A 21,572-nucleotide genomic window follows, 5' to 3' on the forward strand; every position below is an offset into this window, starting at 1 on the left:
TTAGCTTTCCGAGCTCAGACATATCTGCATAGCCAGGGTGGTATGGCCATAAGCGAAGACTGCTGCAAAGAGAGAGGCTATTTAAAGATCAGCCAATCTAATCGCCGGTACATTATATAAGTAGGAAAGAAAAACCCTAAAGCTTAAAGCACCTGGTATTCCCAGGCGGTCTCCCATCCAAGCACTAACCAGGCCAATACCTGCTAAGATTAAGAGATCGGGCATTGACTTTCTTTTTTTTTTTTTTTTTTAAGATTATTATATAATTAGTAATAAATTTCCAATAATATTAGAGCACTGGTATTCCGAGGCGGTCTCCCATCCAGACACTAAACAGGTCCATGACTGCTAAGATTCAAAGAATGGGCATTGACTCTTTTTTTTTTCAAGATTATTATATAATTTGTGAAAAATTTACAAAATCTTAGAGCAACTGGTATTACCAGGGGTCTCCCATCCAATTACTAACCAGGCCCAAACCTGCTTAGCTTCCGAGCTCAGACATGATCTGGCATAGCCAGGGTGGTATGGCCATAAGCGAAGACTGCTGCAAAGAGAGAGAGCTATTTAAAGATCAGCCAACTTATCGCCGGTACATTATATAAGTAGGAAAGAAAACCCTAAAGCTTAAAGCACCTGGTATTCCCAGGCGGTCTCCCATCCAAGCACTAACCAGGCCAATACCTGCTAAGATTAAGAGATCGGGCATTGACTCCTTTCTTTTTTTTTCAAGATTATTATATAATTTGTGAAAATTTACAAAAATCTTAGAGCAACTGGTATTACCAGGGGTCTCCCATCCAATTACTAACCAGGCCGACCTGCTTAGCTTCGAGCTCAGACATGATCTGGCATAGCCAGGTGGTATGGCCATAATGCGAAGACTGCTGCAAAGAGAGAGCTATTTAAAGATCAGCCATCAATCGCCGGTACATTATACAGGCCCAAACCTGCTAAGCTTCCAGAGCAGACGGAGATTCAGGCATAGCCAGGTGTTACCGTCCAAGCGAAGATACTGCAAAGAGAGACTATTTAAAGATCAGCCAATCAAATTTTTTTTAGATATAATAATAGAATGAAAATCCAAAAGCTTAAAGCACCTGGTATTCCGAGGCGGTCTCCCATCAAGCACTAACCAGGCCAATACCTGCTAAGATTAAGAGATCGGGCATTGACTCTTTTTTTTTTAAGATTATTATATAATTTGTGAAAAATTTACAAAATCTTAAAGCAACTGGTATTACCAGGGGGTCTCCCATCCAATTACTAACCAGGCCCAAACCTGCTTAGCTTCCGAGCTCAGACATGATCTGGCATAGCCAGGGTGGTATGGCCATAAGCGAAGTTGCTGCAAAGAGAGAGCTATTTAAAGATCAGCCAATCTAATCGCCGGTACATTATATAAGTAGGAAAGAAAACCCTAAAGCTTAAAGCACCTGGTATTCCCAGGCGGTCTCCCATCCAATTACTAACCAGGCCCATACCTGCTAAGATTCAGATATGGGGCATTGACTCCTTTCTTTTTTTCTTACAAGATTATTATATAATTTGTGAAAAATTTACAAAAAATCTTAGAGCAACTGGTATTACCAGGGGGTCTCCCATCCAATTACTAACCAGGCCCAAACCTGCTTAGTTTCCGAGCTCAGACATGATCTGGCATAGCCAGGGTGGTATGGCCATAAGCGAAGACTGCTGCAAAGAGAGAGCTATTTAAAGATCAGCCAATCTAATCGCCGGTACATTATATAAGTAGGAAAGAAAACCCTAAAGCTTAAAGCACCTGGTATTCCCAGGCGGTCTCCCATCCAAGCACTAACCAGGCCAATACCTGCTAAGATTAAGAGATCGGGCATTGACTCTTTTTTTTTTTTTTTTTTTTTTTTTTAAAGATTATTATATAATTAGTAATGAATTTCCAATAATATTAGAGCACCTGGTTTTCCGAGGTGGTCTCCCATCCAAACACTAAACAGGTCCATAGCAGCTAAGATTCAAAGATTGGGCATTGACTCTTTTTGTTTCAAGATAATTATATAATTAGTACAAATTTCCAAAAATATTACAGCAACTGGTATTCCGAGGCGGTCTCCCATCCAAGCACTAAACAGGTCCATACCTCCTAAGATTCAAAGATTGGGCATTTACTCTTTTTTTTTTTTTTGTTGCAAGATTATTATGTAATTAGTAAAAATTGCCAAAAATATTACAGCAACTGGTATTTCCTGGCCGTCTTCCATCCAAGTACTAACCAGGCAAAACCTGCTATTATTCAGAGATCGGGCATTGACTTTTTTTTTTTTCAAGATTATTATATAATTTGTGAAAAATTTCCAAAAATCTTAAAGCAACTGATATTACCAGGCTGTCTCCCATCCAATTACTAACCAGGCCCATACCTGCTAAGATTCAGATATGGGGCATTGACTCCTTTCTTTTTTTCTTGCAAGATTATTATATAATTTGTGAAAGATTTCCAAAAATCTTAAAGCAACTGGTATTACCAGGGGGTCTGCCATCCAATTACTAACCAGGCCGAAACCTGCTTAGTTTCCGAGCTCAGACATGATCTGGCATAGCCAGGGTGGAATGGCCATAAGCGAAGACTGCTGCAAAGAGAGAGCTATTTAAAGATCAGCCAATCTAATCGCCGGTACATTATACAGGACCAAACCTGCTTAGCTTCCGAGAGCAGACGAGATCAGGCATAGCCAGGTTGTTACGGTCGCAAGCGAAGGATACTGCAAAGAGAAGACTATTTAAAGATCAGCCAATCAAATCGCCCATACATTATATAAGTAGGAATGAAAATCCAAAAGCTTACAGCACCTGGTATTCCGAGGCGGTCTCCCATCCAAGCACTAACCAGGCCAATACCTGCTAAGATTAAGAGATCGGGCATTGGCTCTTTTTTTTTTAAGATTATTATATAATTTGTGAAAAATTTACAAAAATCTTAAAGCAACTGGTATTACCAGGGGGTCTCCCATCCAATTACTAACCAGGCCCAAACCTGCTTAGCTTCCGAGCTCAGACATGATCTGGCATAGCCAGGGTGGTATGGCCATAAGCGAAGTCTGCTGCAAAGAGAGAGCTATTTAAAGATCAGCCAATCTAATCGCCGGTACATTATATAAGTAGGAAAGAAAACCCTAAAGCTTAAAGCACCTGGTATTCCCAGGCGGTCTCCCATCCAAGCACTAACCAGGCCAATACCTGCTAAGATTAAGAGATCGGGCATTGACTCTTTTTTTTTTTTTTTTTTTTTTTTAAGATTATTATATAATTAGTAATGAATTTCCAATAATATTAGAGCACCTGGTATTCCGAGGCGGTCTCCCATCCAGACACTAAACAGGTCCATGACTGCTAAGATTCAAAGAATGGGCATTGACTCTTTTTTTTTTTCAAGATTATTATATAATTTGTGAAAAATTTACAATAATCTTAGAGCAACTGGTATTACCAGGGGGTCTCCCATCCAATTACTAACTAGGCCCAAACCTGCTTAGCTTCTGAGCTCAGACATGATCTGGCATAGCCAGGGTGGTATGGCCATAAGCGAAGACTGCTGCAAAGAGAGAGCTATTTAAAGATCAGCCAATCTAATCGCCGGTACATTATATAAGTAGGAAAGAAAACCCTAAAGCTTAAAGCACCTGGTATTCCCAGGCGGTCTCCCATCCAATTACTAACCAGGCCCATACCTGCTAAGATTCAGATATGGGGCATTGACTCCTTTCTTTTTTTCTTGCAAGATTATTATATAATTTGTGAAAAATTTACAAAAATCTTAGAGCAACTGGTATTACCAGGGGGTCTCCCATCCAATTACTAACCAGGCCCAAACCTGCTTAGCTTCCGAGCTCAGACATGATCTGGCATAGCCAGGGTGGTATGGCCATAAGCGAAGACTGCTGCAAAGAGAGAGCTATTTAAAGATCAGCCAATCTAATCGCCGGTACATTATATAAGTAGGAAAGAAAACCCTAAAGCTTAAAGCACCTGGTATTCCCAGGCGGTCTCCCATCCAAGCACTAACCAGGCCAATACCTGCTAAGATTAAGAGATCGGGCATTGACTCTTTTTTTTTTTTTAAAGATTATTATATAATTAGTAATGAATTTCCAATAATATTAGAGCACCTGGTTTTCCGAGGCGGTCTCCCATCCAAACACTAAACAGGTCCATAGCTGCTAAGAATCAAAGATTGGGCATTGACTCTTTTTGTTTCAAGATAATTATATAATTAGTACAAATTTCCAAAAATATTACAGCAACTGGTATTCCGAGGCGGTCTCCCATCCAAGCACTAAACAGGTCCATACCTCCTAAGATTCAAAGATTGGGCATTTACTCTTTTTTTTTTTTTTGTTGCAAGATTATTATGTAATTAGTAAAAATTGCCAAAAATATTACAGCAACTGGTATTTCCCGGCCGTCTTCCATCCAAGTACTAACCAGGCAAAACCTGCTATTATTCAGAGATCGGGCATTGACTTTTTTTTTTTTTTCAAGATTATTATATAATTTGTGAAAAATTTCCAAAAATCTTAAAGCAACTGGTATTACCAGGGTGTCTCCCATCCAATTACTAACCAGGCCCATACCTGCTAAGATTCAGATATGGGGCATTGACTCCTTTCTTTTTTTCTTGCAAGATTATTATATAATTTGTGAAAAATTTCCAAAAATCTTAAAGCAACTGGTATTACCAGGGGGTCTGCCATCCAATTACTAACCAGGCCGAAACCTGCTTAGTTTCCGAGCTCAGACATGATCTGGCATAGCCAGGGTGGAATGGCCATAAGCAAAGACTGCTGCAAAGAGAGAGCTATTTAAAGATCAGCCAATCTAATCGCCGGTACATTATACAGGACCAAACCTGCTTAGCTTCCGAGAGCAGACGAGATCAGGCATAGCCAGGTTGTTACGGTCGCAAGCGAAGGATACTGCAAAGAGAAGACTATTTAAAGATCAGCCAATCAAATCGCCCATACATTATATAAGTAGGAATGAAAATCCAAAAGCTTACAGCACCTGGTATTCCGAGGCGGTCTCCCATCCAAGCACTAACCAGGCCAATACCTGCTAAGATTAAGAGATCGGGCATTGGCTCTTTTTTTTTAAGATTATTATATAATTTGTGAAAAATTTACAAAAAATCTTAAAGCAACTGGTATTACCAGGGGGTCTCCCATCCAATTACTAACCAGGCCCAAACCTGCTTAGCTTCCGAGCTCAGACATGATCTGGTATAGCCAGGGTGGTATGGCCATAAGCGAAGTCTGCTGCAAAGAGAGAGCTATTTAAAGATCAGCCAATCTAATCGCCGGTACATTATATAAGTAGGAAAGAAAACCCTAAAGCTTAAAGCACCTGGTATTCCCAGCCGGTCTCCCATCCAAGCACTAACCAGGCCAATACCTGCTAAGATTAAGAGATCGGGCATTGACTCTTTTTTTTTTTTTTTTTTTTTTAAGATTATTATATAATTAGTAATGAATTTCCAATAATATTAGAGCACCTGGTATTCCGAGGCGGTCTCCCATCCAGACACTAAACAGGTCCATGACTGCTAAGATTCAAAGAATGGGCATTGACTCTTTTTTTTTTCAAGATTATTATATAATTTGTGAAAAATTTACAAAAATCTTAGAGCAACTGGTATTACCAGGGGGTCTCACATCCAATTACTAACTATGCCCAAACCTGCTTAGCTTCTGAGCTCAGACATGATCTGGCATAGCCAGGGTGGTATGGCCATAAGCGAAGACTGCTGCAAAGAGAGAGCTATTTAAAGATCAGCCAATCTAATCGCCGGTACATTATATAAGTAGGAAAGAAAACCCTAAAGCTTAAAGCACCTGGTATTCCCAGGCGGTCTCCCATCCAATTACTAACCAGGCCCATACCTGCTAAGATTCAGATATGGGGCATTGACTCCTTTCTTTTTTTCTTACAAGATTATTATATAATTTGTGAAAAATTTACAAAAATCTTAGAGCAACTGGTATTACCAGGGGGTCTCCCATCCAATTACTAACCAGGCCCAAACCTGCTTAGCTTCCGAGCTCAGACATGATCTGGCATAGCCAGGGTGGTATGGCCATAAGCGAAGACTGCTGCAAAGAGAGAGCTATTTAAAGATCAGCCAATCTAATCGCCGGTACATTATACAGGACCAAACCTGCTTAGCTTCCGAGAGCAGACGAGATCAGGCATAGCCAGGTTGTTACGGTCGCAAGCGAAGGATACTGCAAAGAGAAGACTATTTAAAGATCAGCCAATCAAATCGCCCATACATTATATAAGTAGGAATGAAAATCCAAAAGCTTACAGCACCTGGTATTCCGAGGCGGTCTCCCATCCAAGCACTAACCAGGCCAATACCTGCTAAGATTAAGAGATCGGGCATTGGCTCTTTTTTTTTAAGATTATTATATAATTTGTGAAAAATTTACAAAAATCTTAAAGCAACTGGTATTACCAGGGGGTCTCCCATCCAATTACTAACCAGGCCCAAACCTGCTTAGCTTCCGAGCTCAGACATGATCTGGCATAGCCAGGGTGGTATGGCCATAAGCGAAGTCTGCTGCAAAGAGAGAGCTATTTAAAGATCAGCCAATCTAATCGCCGGTACATTATATAAGTAGGAAAGAAAACCCTAAAGCTTAAAGCACCTGGTATTCCCAGGCGGTCTCCCATCCAATTACTAACCAGGCCCATACCTGCTAAGATTCAGATATGGGGCATTGACTCCTTTCTTTTTTTCTTACAAGATTATTATATAATTTGTGAAAAATTTACAAAAATCTTAGAGCAACTGGTATTACCAGGGGGTCTCCCATCCAATTACTAACCAGGCCCAAACCTGCTTAGCTTCCGAGCTCAGACATGATCTGGCATAGCCAGGGTGGTATGGCCATAAGCGAAGACTGCTGCAAAGAGAGAGCTATTTAAAGATCAGCCAATCTAATCGCCGGTACATTATATAAGTAGGAAAGAAAACCCTAAAGCTTAAAGCACCTGGTATTCCCAGGCGGTCTCCCATCCAAGCACTAACCAGGCCAATACCTGCTAAGATTAAGAGATCGGGCATTGACTCTTTTTTTTTTTTTTTTTTTTTTTTTTTTAAAGATTATTATATAATTAGTAATGAATTTCCAATAATATTAGAGCACCTGGTTTTCCGAGGTGGTCTCCCATCCAAACACTAAACAGGTCCATAGCAGCTAAGATTCAAAGATTGGGCATTGACTCTTTTTGTTTCAAGATAATTATATAATTAGTACAAATTTCCAAAAATATTACAGCAACTGGTATTCCGAGGCGGTCTCCCATCCAAGCACTAAACAGGTCCATACCTCCTAAGATTCAAAGATTGGGCATTTACTCTTTTTTTTTTTTTTGTTGCAAGATTATTATGTAATTAGTAAAAATTGCCAAAAATATTACAGCAACTGGTATTTCCTGGCCGTCTTCCATCCAAGTACTAACCAGGCAAAACCTGCTATTATTCAGAGATCGGGCATTGACTTTTTTTTTTTTTCAAGATTATTATATAATTTGTGAAAAATTTCCAAAAATCTTAAAGCAACTGATATTACCAGGCTGTCTCCCATCCAATTACTAACCAGGCCCATACCTGCTAAGATTCAGATATGGGGCATTGACTCCTTTCTTTTTTTCTTGCAAGATTATTATATAATTTGTGAAAGATTTCCAAAAATCTTAAAGCAACTGGTATTACCAGGGGGTCTGCCATCCAATTACTAACCAGGCCGAAACCTGCTTAGTTTCCGAGCTCAGACATGATCTGGCATAGCCAGGGTGGAATGGCCATAAGCGAAGACTGCTGCAAAGAGAGAGCTATTTAAAGATCAGCCAATCTAATCGCCGGTACATTATACAGGACCAAACCTGCTTAGCTTCCGAGAGCAGACGAGATCAGGCATAGCCAGGTTGTTACGGTCGCAAGCGAAGGATACTGCAAAGAGAAGACTATTTAAAGATCAGCCAATCAAATCGCCCATACATTATATAAGTAGGAATGAAAATCCAAAAGCTTACAGCACCTGGTATTCCGAGGCGGTCTCCCATCCAAGCACTAACCAGGCCAATACCTGCTAAGATTAAGAGATCGGGCATTGGCTCTTTTTTTTTTAAGATTATTATATAATTTGTGAAAAATTTACAAAAATCTTAAAGCAACTGGTATTACCAGGGGGTCTCCCATCCAATTACTAACCAGGCCCAAACCTGCTTAGCTTCCGAGCTCAGACATGATCTGGCATAGCCAGGGTGGTATGGCCATAAGCGAAGTCTGCTGCAAAGAGAGAGCTATTTAAAGATCAGCCAATCTAATCGCCGGTACATTATATAAGTAGGAAAGAAAACCCTAAAGCTTAAAGCACCTGGTATTCCCAGGCGGTCTCCCATCCAAGCACTAACCAGGCCAATACCTGCTAAGATTAAGAGATCGGGCATTGACTCTTTTTTTTTTTTTTTTTTTTTTTAAGATTATTATATAATTAGTAATGAATTTCCAATAATATTAGAGCACCTGGTATTCCGAGGCGGTCTCCCATCCAGACACTAAACAGGTCCATGACTGCTAAGATTCAAAGAATGGGCATTGACTCTTTTTTTTTTTCAAGATTATTATATAATTTGTGAAAAATTTACAATAATCTTAGAGCAACTGGTATTACCAGGGGGTCTCCCATCCAATTACTAACTAGGCCCAAACCTGCTTAGCTTCTGAGCTCAGACATGATCTGGCATAGCCAGGGTGGTATGGCCATAAGCGAAGACTGCTGCAAAGAGAGAGCTATTTAAAGATCAGCCAATCTAATCGCCGGTACATTATATAAGTAGGAAAGAAAACCCTAAAGCTTAAAGCACCTGGTATTCCCAGGCGGTCTCCCATCCAAGCACTAACCAGGCCAATACCTGCTAAGATTAAGAGATCGGGCATTGACTCTTTTTTTTTTTTTTTTTTTTTTTAAGATTATTATATAATTAGTAATGAATTTCCAATAATATTAGAGCACCTGGTATTCCGAGGCGGTCTCCCATCCAGACACTAAACAGGTCCATGACTGCTAAGATTCAAAGAATGGGCATTGACTCTTTTTTTTTTTCAAGATTATTATATAATTTGTGAAAAATTTACAATAATCTTAGAGCAACTGGTATTACCAGGGGGTCTCCCATCCAATTACTAACTAGGCCCAAACCTGCTTAGCTTCTGAGCTCAGACATGATCTGGCATAGCCAGGGTGGTATGGCCATAAGCGAAGACTGCTGCAAAGAGAGAGCTATTTAAAGATCAGCCAATCTAATCGCCGGTACATTATATAAGTAGGAAAGAAAACCCTAAAGCTTAAAGCACCTGGTATTCCCAGGCGGTCTCCCATCCAATTACTAACCAGGCCCATACCTGCTAAGATTCAGATATGGGGCATTGACTCCTTTCTTTTTTTCTTGCAAGATTATTATATAATTTGTGAAAAATTTACAAAAATCTTAGAGCAACTGGTATTACCAGGGGGTCTCCCATCCAATTACTAACCAGGCCCAAACCTGCTTAGCTTCCGAGCTCAGACATGATCTGGCATAGCCAGGGTGGTATGGCCATAAGCGAAGACTGCTGCAAAGAGAGAGCTATTTAAAGATCAGCCAATCTAATCGCCGGTACATTATATAAGTAGGAAAGAAAACCCTAAAGCTTAAAGCACCTGGTATTCCCAGGCGGTCTCCCATCCAAGCACTAACCAGGCCAATACCTGCTAAGATTAAGAGATCGGGCATTGACTCTTTTTTTTTTTTTTAAAGATTATTATATAATTAGTAATGAATTTCCAATAATATTAGAGCACCTGGTTTTCCGAGGCGGTCTCCCATCCAAACACTAAACAGGTCCATAGCTGCTAAGAATCAAAGATTGGGCATTGACTCTTTTTGTTTCAAGATAATTATATAATTAGTACAAATTTCCAAAAATATTACAGCAACTGGTATTCCGAGGCGGTCTCCCATCCAAGCACTAAACAGGTCCATACCTCCTAAGATTCAAAGATTGGGCATTTACTCTTTTTTTTTTTTTTGTTGCAAGATTATTATGTAATTAGTAAAAATTGCCAAAAATATTACAGCAACTGGTATTTCCCGGCCGTCTTCCATCCAAGTACTAACCAGGCAAAACCTGCTATTATTCAGAGATCGGGCATTGACTTTTTTTTTTTTTTCAAGATTATTATATAATTTGTGAAAAATTTCCAAAAATCTTAAAGCAACTGGTATTACCAGGGTGTCTCCCATCCAATTACTAACCAGGCCCATACCTGCTAAGATTCAGATATGGGGCATTGACTCCTTTCTTTTTTTCTTGCAAGATTATTATATAATTTGTGAAAAATTTCCAAAAATCTTAAAGCAACTGGTATTACCAGGGGGTCTGCCATCCAATTACTAACCAGGCCGAAACCTGCTTAGTTTCCGAGCTCAGACATGATCTGGCATAGCCAGGGTGGAATGGCCATAAGCAAAGACTGCTGCAAAGAGAGAGCTATTTAAAGATCAGCCAATCTAATCGCCGGTACATTATACAGGACCAAACCTGCTTAGCTTCCGAGAGCAGACGAGATCAGGCATAGCCAGGTTGTTACGGTCGCAAGCGAAGGATACTGCAAAGAGAAGACTATTTAAAGATCAGCCAATCAAATCGCCCATACATTATATAAGTAGGAATGAAAATCCAAAAGCTTACAGCACCTGGTATTCCGAGGCGGTCTCCCATCCAAGCACTAACCAGGCCAATACCTGCTAAGATTAAGAGATCGGGCATTGGCTCTTTTTTTTTAAGATTATTATATAATTTGTGAAAAATTTACAAAAAATCTTAAAGCAACTGGTATTACCAGGGGGTCTCCCATCCAATTACTAACCAGGCCCAAACCTGCTTAGCTTCCGAGCTCAGACATGATCTGGTATAGCCAGGGTGGTATGGCCATAAGCGAAGTCTGCTGCAAAGAGAGAGCTATTTAAAGATCAGCCAATCTAATCGCCGGTACATTATATAAGTAGGAAAGAAAACCCTAAAGCTTAAAGCACCTGGTATTCCCAGCCGGTCTCCCATCCAAGCACTAACCAGGCCAATACCTGCTAAGATTAAGAGATCGGGCATTGACTCTTTTTTTTTTTTTTTTTTTTTTAAGATTATTATATAATTAGTAATGAATTTCCAATAATATTAGAGCACCTGGTATTCCGAGGCGGTCTCCCATCCAGACACTAAACAGGTCCATGACTGCTAAGATTCAAAGAATGGGCATTGACTCTTTTTTTTTTCAAGATTATTATATAATTTGTGAAAAATTTACAAAAATCTTAGAGCAACTGGTATTACCAGGGGGTCTCACATCCAATTACTAACTATGCCCAAACCTGCTTAGCTTCTGAGCTCAGACATGATCTGGCATAGCCAGGGTGGTATGGCCATAAGCGAAGACTGCTGCAAAGAGAGAGCTATTTAAAGATCAGCCAATCTAATCGCCGGTACATTATATAAGTAGGAAAGAAAACCCTAAAGCTTAAAGCACCTGGTATTCCCAGGCGGTCTCCCATCCAATTACTAACCAGGCCCATACCTGCTAAGATTCAGATATGGGGCATTGACTCCTTTCTTTTTTTCTTACAAGATTATTATATAATTTGTGAAAAATTTACAAAAATCTTAGAGCAACTGGTATTACCAGGGGGTCTCCCATCCAATTACTAACCAGGCCCAAACCTGCTTAGCTTCCGAGCTCAGACATGATCTGGCATAGCCAGGGTGGTATGGCCATAAGCGAAGACTGCTGCAAAGAGAGAGCTATTTAAAGATCAGCCAATCTAATCGCCGGTACATTATACAGGACCAAACCTGCTTAGCTTCCGAGAGCAGACGAGATCAGGCATAGCCAGGTTGTTACGGTCGCAAGCGAAGGATACTGCAAAGAGAAGACTATTTAAAGATCAGCCAATCAAATCGCCCATACATTATATAAGTAGGAATGAAAATCCAAAAGCTTACAGCACCTGGTATTCCGAGGCGGTCTCCCATCCAAGCACTAACCAGGCCAATACCTGCTAAGATTAAGAGATCGGGCATTGGCTCTTTTTTTTTAAGATTATTATATAATTTGTGAAAAATTTACAAAAATCTTAAAGCAACTGGTATTACCAGGGGGTCTCCCATCCAATTACTAACCAGGCCCAAACCTGCTTAGCTTCCGAGCTCAGACATGATCTGGCATAGCCAGGGTGGTATGGCCATAAGCGAAGTCTGCTGCAAAGAGAGAGCTATTTAAAGATCAGCCAATCTAATCGCCGGTACATTATATAAGTAGGAAAGAAAACCCTAAAGCTTAAAGCACCTGGTATTCCCAGGCGGTCTCCCATCCAATTACTAACCAGGCCCATACCTGCTAAGATTCAGATATGGGGCATTGACTCCTTTCTTTTTTTCTTACAAGATTATTATATAATTTGTGAAAAATTTACAAAAATCTTAGAGCAACTGGTATTACCAGGGGGTCTCCCATCCAATTACTAACCAGGCCCAAACCTGCTTAGTTTCCGAGCTCAGACATGATCTGGCATAGCCAGGGTGGTATGGCCATAAGCGAAGACTGCTGCAAAGAGAGAGCTATTTAAAGATCAGCCAATCTAATCGCCGGTACATTATATAAGTAGGAAAGAAAACCCTAAAGCTTAAAGCACCTGGTATTCCCAGGCGGTCTCCCATCCAAGCACTAACCAGGCCAATACCTGCTAAGATTAAGAGATCGGGCATTGACTCTTTTTTTTTTTTTTTTTTTTTTTTTTAAAGATTATTATATAATTAGTAATGAATTTCCAATAATATTAGAGCACCTGGTTTTCCGAGGTGGTCTCCCATCCAAACACTAAACAGGTCCATAGCAGCTAAGATTCAAAGATTGGGCATTGACTCTTTTTGTTTCAAGATAATTATATAATTAGTACAAATTTCCAAAAATATTACAGCAACTGGTATTCCGAGGCGGTCTCCCATCCAAGCACTAAACAGGTCCATACCTCCTAAGATTCAAAGATTGGGCATTTACTCTTTTTTTTTTTTTTGTTGCAAGATTATTATGTAATTAGTAAAAATTGCCAAAAATATTACAGCAACTGGTATTTCCTGGCCGTCTTCCATCCAAGTACTAACCAGGCAAAACCTGCTATTATTCAGAGATCGGGCATTGACTTTTTTTTTTTTCAAGATTATTATATAATTTGTGAAAAATTTCCAAAAATCTTAAAGCAACTGATATTACCAGGCTGTCTCCCATCCAATTACTAACCAGGCCCATACCTGCTAAGATTCAGATATGGGGCATTGACTCCTTTCTTTTTTTCTTGCAAGATTATTATATAATTTGTGAAAGATTTCCAAAAATCTTAAAGCAACTGGTATTACCAGGGGGTCTGCCATCCAATTACTAACCAGGCCGAAACCTGCTTAGTTTCCGAGCTCAGACATGATCTGGCATAGCCAGGGTGGAATGGCCATAAGCGAAGACTGCTGCAAAGAGAGAGCTATTTAAAGATCAGCCAATCTAATCGCCGGTACATTATACAGGACCAAACCTGCTTAGCTTCCGAGAGCAGACGAGATCAGGCATAGCCAGGTTGTTACGGTCGCAAGCGAAGGATACTGCAAAGAGAAGACTATTTAAAGATCAGCCAATCAAATCGCCCATACATTATATAAGTAGGAATGAAAATCCAAAAGCTTACAGCACCTGGTATTCCGAGGCGGTCTCCCATCCAAGCACTAACCAGGCCAATACCTGCTAAGATTAAGAGATCGGGCATTGGCTCTTTTTTTTTTAAGATTATTATATAATTTGTGAAAAATTTACAAAAATCTTAAAGCAACTGGTATTACCAGGGGGTCTCCCATCCAATTACTAACCAGGCCCAAACCTGCTTAGCTTCCGAGCTCAGACATGATCTGGCATAGCCAGGGTGGTATGGCCATAAGCGAAGTCTGCTGCAAAGAGAGAGCTATTTAAAGATCAGCCAATCTAATCGCCGGTACATTATATAAGTAGGAAAGAAAACCCTAAAGCTTAAAGCACCTGGTATTCCCAGGCGGTCTCCCATCCAAGCACTAACCAGGCCAATACCTGCTAAGATTAAGAGATCGGGCATTGACTCTTTTTTTTTTTTTTTTTTTTTTTTAAGATTATTATATAATTAGTAATGAATTTCCAATAATATTAGAGCACCTGGTATTCCGAGGCGGTCTCCCATCCAGACACTAAACAGGTCCATGACTGCTAAGATTCAAAGAATGGGCATTGACTCTTTTTTTTTTTCAAGATTATTATATAATTTGTGAAAAATTTACAATAATCTTAGAGCAACTGGTATTACCAGGGGGTCTCCCATCCAATTACTAACTAGGCCCAAACCTGCTTAGCTTCTGAGCTCAGACATGATCTGGCATAGCCAGGGTGGTATGGCCATAAGCGAAGACTGCTGCAAAGAGAGAGCTATTTAAAGATCAGCCAATCTAATCGCCGGTACATTATATAAGTAGGAAAGAAAACCCTAAAGCTTAAAGCACCTGGTATTCCCAGGCGGTCTCCCATCCAATTACTAACCAGGCCCATACCTGCTAAGATTCAGATATGGGGCATTGACTCCTTTCTTTTTTTCTTGCAAGATTATTATATAATTTGTGAAAAATTTACAAAAATCTTAGAGCAACTGGTATTACCAGGGGGTCTCCCATCCAATTACTAACCAGGCCCAAACCTGCTTAGCTTCCGAGCTCAGACATGATCTGGCATAGCCAGGGTGGTATGGCCATAAGCGAAGACTGCTGCAAAGAGAGAGCTATTTAAAGATCAGCCAATCTAATCGCCGGTACATTATATAAGTAGGAAAGAAAACCCTAAAGCTTAAAGCACCTGGTATTCCCAGGCGGTCTCCCATCCAAGCACTAACCAGGCCAATACCTGCTAAGATTAAGAGATCGGGCATTGACTCTTTTTTTTTTTTTTAAAGATTATTATATAATTAGTAATGAATTTCCAATAATATTAGAGCACCTGGTTTTCCGAGGCGGTCTCCCATCCAAACACTAAACAGGTCCATAGCTGCTAAGAATCAAAGATTGGGCATTGACTCTTTTTGTTTCAAGATAATTATATAATTAGTACAAATTTCCAAAAATATTACAGCAACTGGTATTCCGAGGCGGTCTCCCATCCAAGCACTAAACAGGTCCATACCTCCTAAGATTCAAAGATTGGGCATTTACTCTTTTTTTTTTTTTTGTTGCAAGATTATTATGTAATTAGTAAAAATTGCCAAAAATATTACAGCAACTGGTATTTCCCGGCCGTCTTCCATCCAAGTACTAACCAGGCAAAACCTGCTATTATTCAGAGATCGGGCATTGACTTTTTTTTTTTTTTCAAGATTATTATATAATTTGTGAAAAATTTCCAAAAATCTTAAAGCAACTGGTATTACCAGGGTGTCTCCCATCCAATTACTAACCAGGCCCATACCTGCTAAGATTCAGATATGGGGCATTGACTCCTTTCTTTTTTTCTTGCAAGATTATTATATAATTTGTGAAAAATTTCCAAAAATCTTAAAGCAACTGGTATTACCAGGGGGTCTGCCATCCAATTACTAACCAGGCCGAAACCTGCTTAGTTTCCGAGCTCAGACATGATCTGGCATAGCCAGGGTGGAATGGCCATAAGCAAAGACTGCTGCAAAGAGAGAGCTATTTAAAGATCAGCCAATCTAATCGCCGGTACATTATACAGGACCAAACCTGCTTAGCTTCCGAGAGCAGACGAGATCAGGCATAGCCAGGTTGTTACGGTCGCAAGCGAAGGATACTGCAAAGAGAAGACTATTTAAAGATCAGCCAATCAAATCGCCCATACATTATATAAGTAGGAATGAAAATCCAAAAGCTTACAGCACCTGGTATTCCGAGGCGGTCTCCCATCCAAGCACTAACCAGGCCAATACCTGCTAAGATTAAGAGATCGGGCATTGGCTCTTTTTTTTTAAGATTATTATATAATTTGTGAAAAATTTACAAAAAATCTTAAAGCAACTGGTATTACCAGGGGGTCTCCCATCCAATTACTAACCAGGCCCAAACCTGCTTAGCTTCCGAGCTCAGACATGATCTGGTATAGCCAGGGTGGTATGGCCATAAGCGAAGTCTGCTGCAAAGAGAGAGCTATTTAAAGATCAGCCAATCTAATCGCCGGTACATTATATAAGTAGGAAAGAAAACCCTAAAGCTTAAAGCACCTGGTATTCCCAGGCGGTCTCCCATCCAAGCACTAACCAGGCCAATACCTGCTAAGATTAAGAGATCGGGCATTGACTCTTTTTTTTTTTTTTTTTTTTTTAAGATTATTATATAATTAGTAATGAATTTCCAATAATATTAGAGCACCTGGTATTCCGAGGCGGTCTCCCATCCAGACACTAAACAGGTCCATGACTGCTAAGATTCAAAGAATGGGCATTGACTCTTTTTTTTTTCAAGATTATTATATAATTTGTGAAAAATTTACAAAAATCTTAGAGCAACTGGTATTACCAGGGGGTCTCACATCCAATTACTAACTAGGCCCAAACCTGCTTAGCTTCTGAGCTCAGACATGATCTGGCATAGCCAGGGTGGTATGGCCATAAGCGAAGACTGCTGCAAAGAGAGAGCTATTTAAAGATCAGCCAATCTAATCGCCGGTACATTATATAAGTAGGAAAGAAAACCCTAAAGCTTAAAGCACCTGGTATTCCCAGGCGGTCTCCCATCCAATTACTAACCAGGCCCATACCTGCTAAGATTCAGATATGGGGCATTGACTCCTTTCTTTTTTTCTTACAAGATTATTATATAATTTGTGAAAAATTTACAAAAATCTTAGAGCAACTGGTATTACCAGGGGGTCTCCCATCCAATTACTAACCAGGCCCAAACCTGCTTAGCTTCCGAGCTCAGACATGATCTGGCATAGCCAGGGTGGTATGGCCATAAGCGAAGACTGCTGCAAAGAGAGAGCTATTTAAAGATCAGCCAATCTAATCGCCGGTACATTATACAGGACCAAACCTGCTTAGCTTCCGAGAGCAGACGAGATCAGGCATAGCCAGGTTGTTACGGTCGCAAGCGAAGGATACTGCAAAGAGAAGACTATTTAAAGATCAGCCAATCAAATCGCCCATACATTATATAAGTAGGAATGAAAATCCAAAAGCTTACAGCACCTGGTATTCCGAGGCGGTCTCCCATCCAAGCACTAACCAGGCCAATACCTGCTAAGATTAAGAGATCGGGCATTGGCTCTTTTTTTTTAAGATTATTATATAATTTGTGAAAAATTTACAAAAATCTTAAAGCAACTGGTATTACCAGGGGGTCTCCCATCCAATTACTAACCAGGCCCAAACCTGCTTAGCTTCCGAGCTCAGACATGATCTGGCATAGCCAGGGTGGTATGGCCATAAGCGAAGTCTGCTGCAAAGAGAGAGCTATTTAAAGATCAGCCAATCTAATCGCCGGTACATTATATAAGTAGGAAAGAAAACCCTAAAGCTTAAAGCACCTGGTATTCCCAGGCGGTCTCCCATCCAATTACTAACCAGGCCCATACCTGCTAAGATTCAGATATGGGGCATTGACTCCTTTCTTTTTTTCTTACAAGATTATTATATAATTTGTGAAAAATTTACAAAAATCTTAGAGCAACTGGTATTACCAGGGGGTCTCCCATCCAATTACTAACCAGGCCCAAACCTGCTTAGCTTCCGAGCTCAGACATGATCTGGCATAGCCAGGGTGGTATGGCCATAAGCGAAGACTGCTGCAAAGAGAGAGCTATTTAAAGATCAGCCAATCTAATCGCCGGTACATTATATAAGTAGGAAAGAAAACCCTAAAGCTTAAAGCACCTGGTATTCCCAGGCGGTCTCCCATCCAAGCACTAACCAGGCCAATACCTGCTAAGATTAAGAGATCGGGCATTGACTCTTTTTTTTTTTTTTTTTTTTTTTTAAAGATTATTATATAATTAGTAATGAATTTCCAATAATATTAGAGCACCTGGTTTTCCGAGGTGGTCTCCCATCCAAACACTAAACAGGTCCATAGCAGCTAAGATTCAAAGATTGGGCATTGACTCTTTTTGTTTCAAGATAATTATATAATTAGTACAAATTTCCAAAAATATTACAGCAACTGGTATTCCGAGGCGGTCTCCCATCCAAGCACTAAACAGGTCCATACCTCCTAAGATTCAAAGATTGGGCATTTACTCTTTTTTTTTTTTTTGTTGCAAGATTATTATGTAATTAGTAAAAATTGCCAAAAATATTACAGCAACTGGTATTTCCTGGCCGTCTTCCATCCAAGTACTAACCAGGCAAAACCTGCTATTATTCAGAGATCGGGCATTGACTTTTTTTTTTTTCAAGATTATTATATAATTTGTGAAAAATTTCCAAAAATCTTAAAGCAACTGATATTACCAGGGTGTCTCCCATCCAATTACTAACCAGGCCCATACCTGCTAAGATTCAGATATGGGGCATTGACTCCTTTCTTTTTTTCTTGCAAGATTATTATATAATTTGTGAAAGATTTCCAAAAATCTTAAAGCAACTGGTATTACCAGGGGGTCTGCCATCCAATTACTAACCAGGCCGAAACCTGCTTAGTTTCCGAGCTCAGACATGATCTGGCATAGCCAGGGTGGAATGGCCATAAGCGAAGACTGCTGCAAAGAGAGAGCTATTTAAAGATCAGCCAATCTAATCGCCGGTACATTATACAGGACCAAACCTGCTTAGCTTCCGAGAGCAGACGAGATCAGGCATAGCCAGGTTGTTACGGTCGCAAGCGAAGGATACTGCAAAGAGAAGACTATTTAAAGATCAGCCAATCAAATCGCCCATACATTATATAAGTAGGAATGAAAATCCAAAAGCTTACAGCACCTGGTATTCCGAGGCGGTCTCCCATCCAAGCACTAACCAGGCCAATACCTGCTAAGATTAAGAGATCGGGCATTGGCTCTTTTTTTTTTAAGATTATTATATAATTTGTGAAAAATTTACAAAAATCTTAAAGCAACTGGTATTACCAGGGGGTCTCCCATCCAATTACTAACCAGGCCCAAACCTGCTTAGCTTCCGAGCTCAGACATGATCTGGCATAGCCAGGGTGGTATGGCCATAAGCGAAGTCTGCTGCAAAGAGAGAGCTATTTAAAGATCAGCCAATCTAATCGCCGGTACATTATATAAGTAGGAAAGAAAACCCTAAAGCTTAAAGCACCTGGTATTCCCAGGCGGTCTCCCATCCAAGCACTAACCAGGCCAATACCTGCTAAGATTAAGAGATCGGGCATTGACTCTTTTTTTTTTATTTTTTTTTTTTAAGATTATTATATAATTAGTAATGAATTTCCAATAATATTAGAGCACCTGGTATTCCGAGGCGGTCTCCCATCCAGACACTAAACAGGTCCATGACTGCTAAGATTCAAAGAATGGGCATTGACTCTTTTTTTTTTTCAAGATTATTATATAATTTGTGAAAAATTTACAATAATCTTAGAGCAACTGGTATTACCAGGGGGTCTCCCATCCAATTACTAACTAGGCCCAAACCTGCTTAGCTTCTGAGCTCAGACATGATCTGGCATAGCCAGGGTGGTATGGCCATAAGCGAAGACTGCTGCAAAGAGAGAGCTATTTAAAGATCAGCCAATCTAATCGCCGGTACATTATATAAGTAGGAAAGAAAACCCTAAAGCTTAAAGCACCTGGTATTCCCAGGCGGTCTCCCATCCAATTACTAACCAGGCCCATACCTGCTAAGATTCAGATATGGGGCATTGACTCCTTTCTTTTTTTCTTGCAAGATTATTATATAATTTGTGAAAAATTTACAAAAATCTTAGAGCAACTGGTATTACCAGGGGGTCTCCCATCCAATTAATAACCAGGCCCAAACCTGCTTAGCTTCCGAGCTCAGACATGATCTGGCATAGCCAGGGTGGTATGGCCATAAGCGAAGACTGCTGCAAAGAGAGAGCTATTTAAAGATCAGCCAATCTAATCGCCGGTACATTATATAAGTAGGAAAGAAAACCCTAAAGCTTAAAGCACCTGGTATTCCCAGGCGGTCTCCCATCCAAGCACTAACCAGGCCAATACCTGCTAAGATTAAGAGATCGGGCATTGACTCTTTTTTTTTTTTTTTAAAGATTATTATATAATTAGTAATGAATTTCCAATAATATTAGAGCACCTGGTTTTCCGAGGCGGTCTCCCATCCAAACACTAAACAGGTCCATAGCTGCTAAGAATCAAAGATTGGGCATTGACTCTTTTTGTTTCAAGATAATTATATAATTAGTACAAATTTCCAAAAATATTACAGCAACTGGTATTCCGAGGCGGTCTCCCATCCAAGCACTAAACAGGTCCATACCTCCTAAGATTCAAAGATTGGGCATTTACTCTTTTTTTTTTTTTTTGTTGCAAGATTATTATGTAATTAGTAAAAATTGCCAAAAATATTACAGCAACTGGTATTTCCCGGCCGTCTTCCATCCAAGTACTAACCAGGCAAAACCTGCTATTATTCAGAGATCGGGCATTGACTTTTTTTTTTTTTTCAAGATTATTATATAATTTGTGAAAAATTTCCAAAAATCTTAAAGCAACTGGTATTACCAGGGTGTCTCCCATCCAATTACTAACCAGGCCCATACCTGCTAAGATTCAGATATGGGGCATTGACTCCTTTCTTTTTTTCTTGCAAGATTATTATATAATTTGTGAAAAATTTCCAAAAATCTTAAAGCAACTGGTATTACCAGGGGGTCTGCCATCCAATTACTAACCAGGCCGAAACCTGCTTAGTTTCCGAGCTCAGACATGATCTGGCATAGCCAGGGTGGAATGGCCATAAGCAAAGACTGCTGCAAAGAGAGAGCTATTTAAAGATCAGCCAATCTAATCGCCGGTACATTATACAGGACCAAACCTGCTTAGCTTCCGAGAGCAGACGAGATCAGGCATAGCCAGGTTGTTACGGTCGCAAGCGAAGGATACTGCAAAGAGAAGACTATTTAAAGATCAGCCAATCAAATCGCCCATACATTATATAAGTAGGAATGAAAATCCAAAAGCTTACAGCACCTGGTATTCCGAGGCGGTCTCCCATCCAAGCACTAACCAGGCCAATACCTGCTAAGATTAAGAGATCGGGCATTGGCTCTTTTTTTTTAAGATTATTATATAATTTGTGAAAAATTTACAAAAAATCTTAAAGCAACTGGTATTACCAGGGGGTCTCCCATCCAATTACTAACCAGGCCCAAACCTGCTTAGCTTCCGAGCTCAGACATGATCTGGTATAGCCAGGGTGGTATGGCCATAAGCGAAGTCTGCTGCAAAGAGAGAGCTATTTAAAGATCAGCCAATCTAATCGCCGGTACA

The 21,572-nt window shown here is 40.0% G+C and overlaps 29 pseudogenes; all 29 read right to left on the reverse strand.

Moving 5' to 3' along the window:
* Window positions 1-421: 421 nt before the first annotated feature.
* LOC113089333 (uncharacterized) lies at window positions 422-539 on the reverse strand (annotated as a pseudogene).
* Window positions 540-1,222: 683 nt separating this feature from the next.
* Window positions 1,223-1,341, reverse strand: LOC113089335 (uncharacterized; annotated as a pseudogene).
* A 227-nt stretch (window positions 1,342-1,568) lies between these two features.
* Window positions 1,569-1,687, reverse strand: LOC113089309 (uncharacterized; annotated as a pseudogene).
* A 1,266-nt stretch (window positions 1,688-2,953) lies between these two features.
* On the reverse strand, window positions 2,954-3,072 carry LOC113089297 (uncharacterized; annotated as a pseudogene).
* Window positions 3,073-3,444: 372 nt separating this feature from the next.
* Window positions 3,445-3,563, reverse strand: LOC113089322 (uncharacterized; annotated as a pseudogene).
* Window positions 3,564-3,790: 227 nt separating this feature from the next.
* On the reverse strand, window positions 3,791-3,909 carry LOC113089312 (uncharacterized; annotated as a pseudogene).
* Window positions 3,910-5,164: 1,255 nt separating this feature from the next.
* On the reverse strand, window positions 5,165-5,283 carry LOC113089296 (uncharacterized; annotated as a pseudogene).
* Window positions 5,284-5,998: 715 nt separating this feature from the next.
* Window positions 5,999-6,117, reverse strand: LOC113089313 (uncharacterized; annotated as a pseudogene).
* A 351-nt stretch (window positions 6,118-6,468) lies between these two features.
* On the reverse strand, window positions 6,469-6,587 carry LOC113089298 (uncharacterized; annotated as a pseudogene).
* A 227-nt stretch (window positions 6,588-6,814) lies between these two features.
* LOC113089314 (uncharacterized) lies at window positions 6,815-6,933 on the reverse strand (annotated as a pseudogene).
* A 1,269-nt stretch (window positions 6,934-8,202) lies between these two features.
* Window positions 8,203-8,321, reverse strand: LOC113089299 (uncharacterized; annotated as a pseudogene).
* A 371-nt stretch (window positions 8,322-8,692) lies between these two features.
* Window positions 8,693-8,811, reverse strand: LOC113089323 (uncharacterized; annotated as a pseudogene).
* A 371-nt stretch (window positions 8,812-9,182) lies between these two features.
* On the reverse strand, window positions 9,183-9,301 carry LOC113089324 (uncharacterized; annotated as a pseudogene).
* Window positions 9,302-9,528: 227 nt separating this feature from the next.
* LOC113089315 (uncharacterized) lies at window positions 9,529-9,647 on the reverse strand (annotated as a pseudogene).
* Window positions 9,648-10,903: 1,256 nt separating this feature from the next.
* LOC113089308 (uncharacterized) lies at window positions 10,904-11,022 on the reverse strand (annotated as a pseudogene).
* A 715-nt stretch (window positions 11,023-11,737) lies between these two features.
* On the reverse strand, window positions 11,738-11,856 carry LOC113089316 (uncharacterized; annotated as a pseudogene).
* A 351-nt stretch (window positions 11,857-12,207) lies between these two features.
* On the reverse strand, window positions 12,208-12,326 carry LOC113089300 (uncharacterized; annotated as a pseudogene).
* A 227-nt stretch (window positions 12,327-12,553) lies between these two features.
* Window positions 12,554-12,672, reverse strand: LOC113089310 (uncharacterized; annotated as a pseudogene).
* Window positions 12,673-13,938: 1,266 nt separating this feature from the next.
* Window positions 13,939-14,057, reverse strand: LOC113089301 (uncharacterized; annotated as a pseudogene).
* A 372-nt stretch (window positions 14,058-14,429) lies between these two features.
* Window positions 14,430-14,548, reverse strand: LOC113089326 (uncharacterized; annotated as a pseudogene).
* A 227-nt stretch (window positions 14,549-14,775) lies between these two features.
* LOC113089317 (uncharacterized) lies at window positions 14,776-14,894 on the reverse strand (annotated as a pseudogene).
* Window positions 14,895-16,150: 1,256 nt separating this feature from the next.
* On the reverse strand, window positions 16,151-16,269 carry LOC113089319 (uncharacterized; annotated as a pseudogene).
* Window positions 16,270-16,984: 715 nt separating this feature from the next.
* Window positions 16,985-17,103, reverse strand: LOC113089318 (uncharacterized; annotated as a pseudogene).
* Window positions 17,104-17,454: 351 nt separating this feature from the next.
* LOC113089302 (uncharacterized) lies at window positions 17,455-17,573 on the reverse strand (annotated as a pseudogene).
* A 227-nt stretch (window positions 17,574-17,800) lies between these two features.
* Window positions 17,801-17,919, reverse strand: LOC113089320 (uncharacterized; annotated as a pseudogene).
* Window positions 17,920-19,183: 1,264 nt separating this feature from the next.
* LOC113089303 (uncharacterized) lies at window positions 19,184-19,302 on the reverse strand (annotated as a pseudogene).
* A 371-nt stretch (window positions 19,303-19,673) lies between these two features.
* LOC113089327 (uncharacterized) lies at window positions 19,674-19,792 on the reverse strand (annotated as a pseudogene).
* Window positions 19,793-20,019: 227 nt separating this feature from the next.
* LOC113089330 (uncharacterized) lies at window positions 20,020-20,138 on the reverse strand (annotated as a pseudogene).
* A 1,258-nt stretch (window positions 20,139-21,396) lies between these two features.
* On the reverse strand, window positions 21,397-21,515 carry LOC113089332 (uncharacterized; annotated as a pseudogene).
* Between the last annotated feature and the right edge of the window lie 57 nt (window positions 21,516-21,572).

This window comes from Carassius auratus, unplaced genomic scaffold, assembly GCF_003368295.1.
Source record: "Carassius auratus strain Wakin unplaced genomic scaffold, ASM336829v1 scaf_tig00049326, whole genome shotgun sequence".
NCBI classification, from domain to species: Eukaryota; Metazoa; Chordata; class Actinopteri; order Cypriniformes; family Cyprinidae; genus Carassius; species Carassius auratus.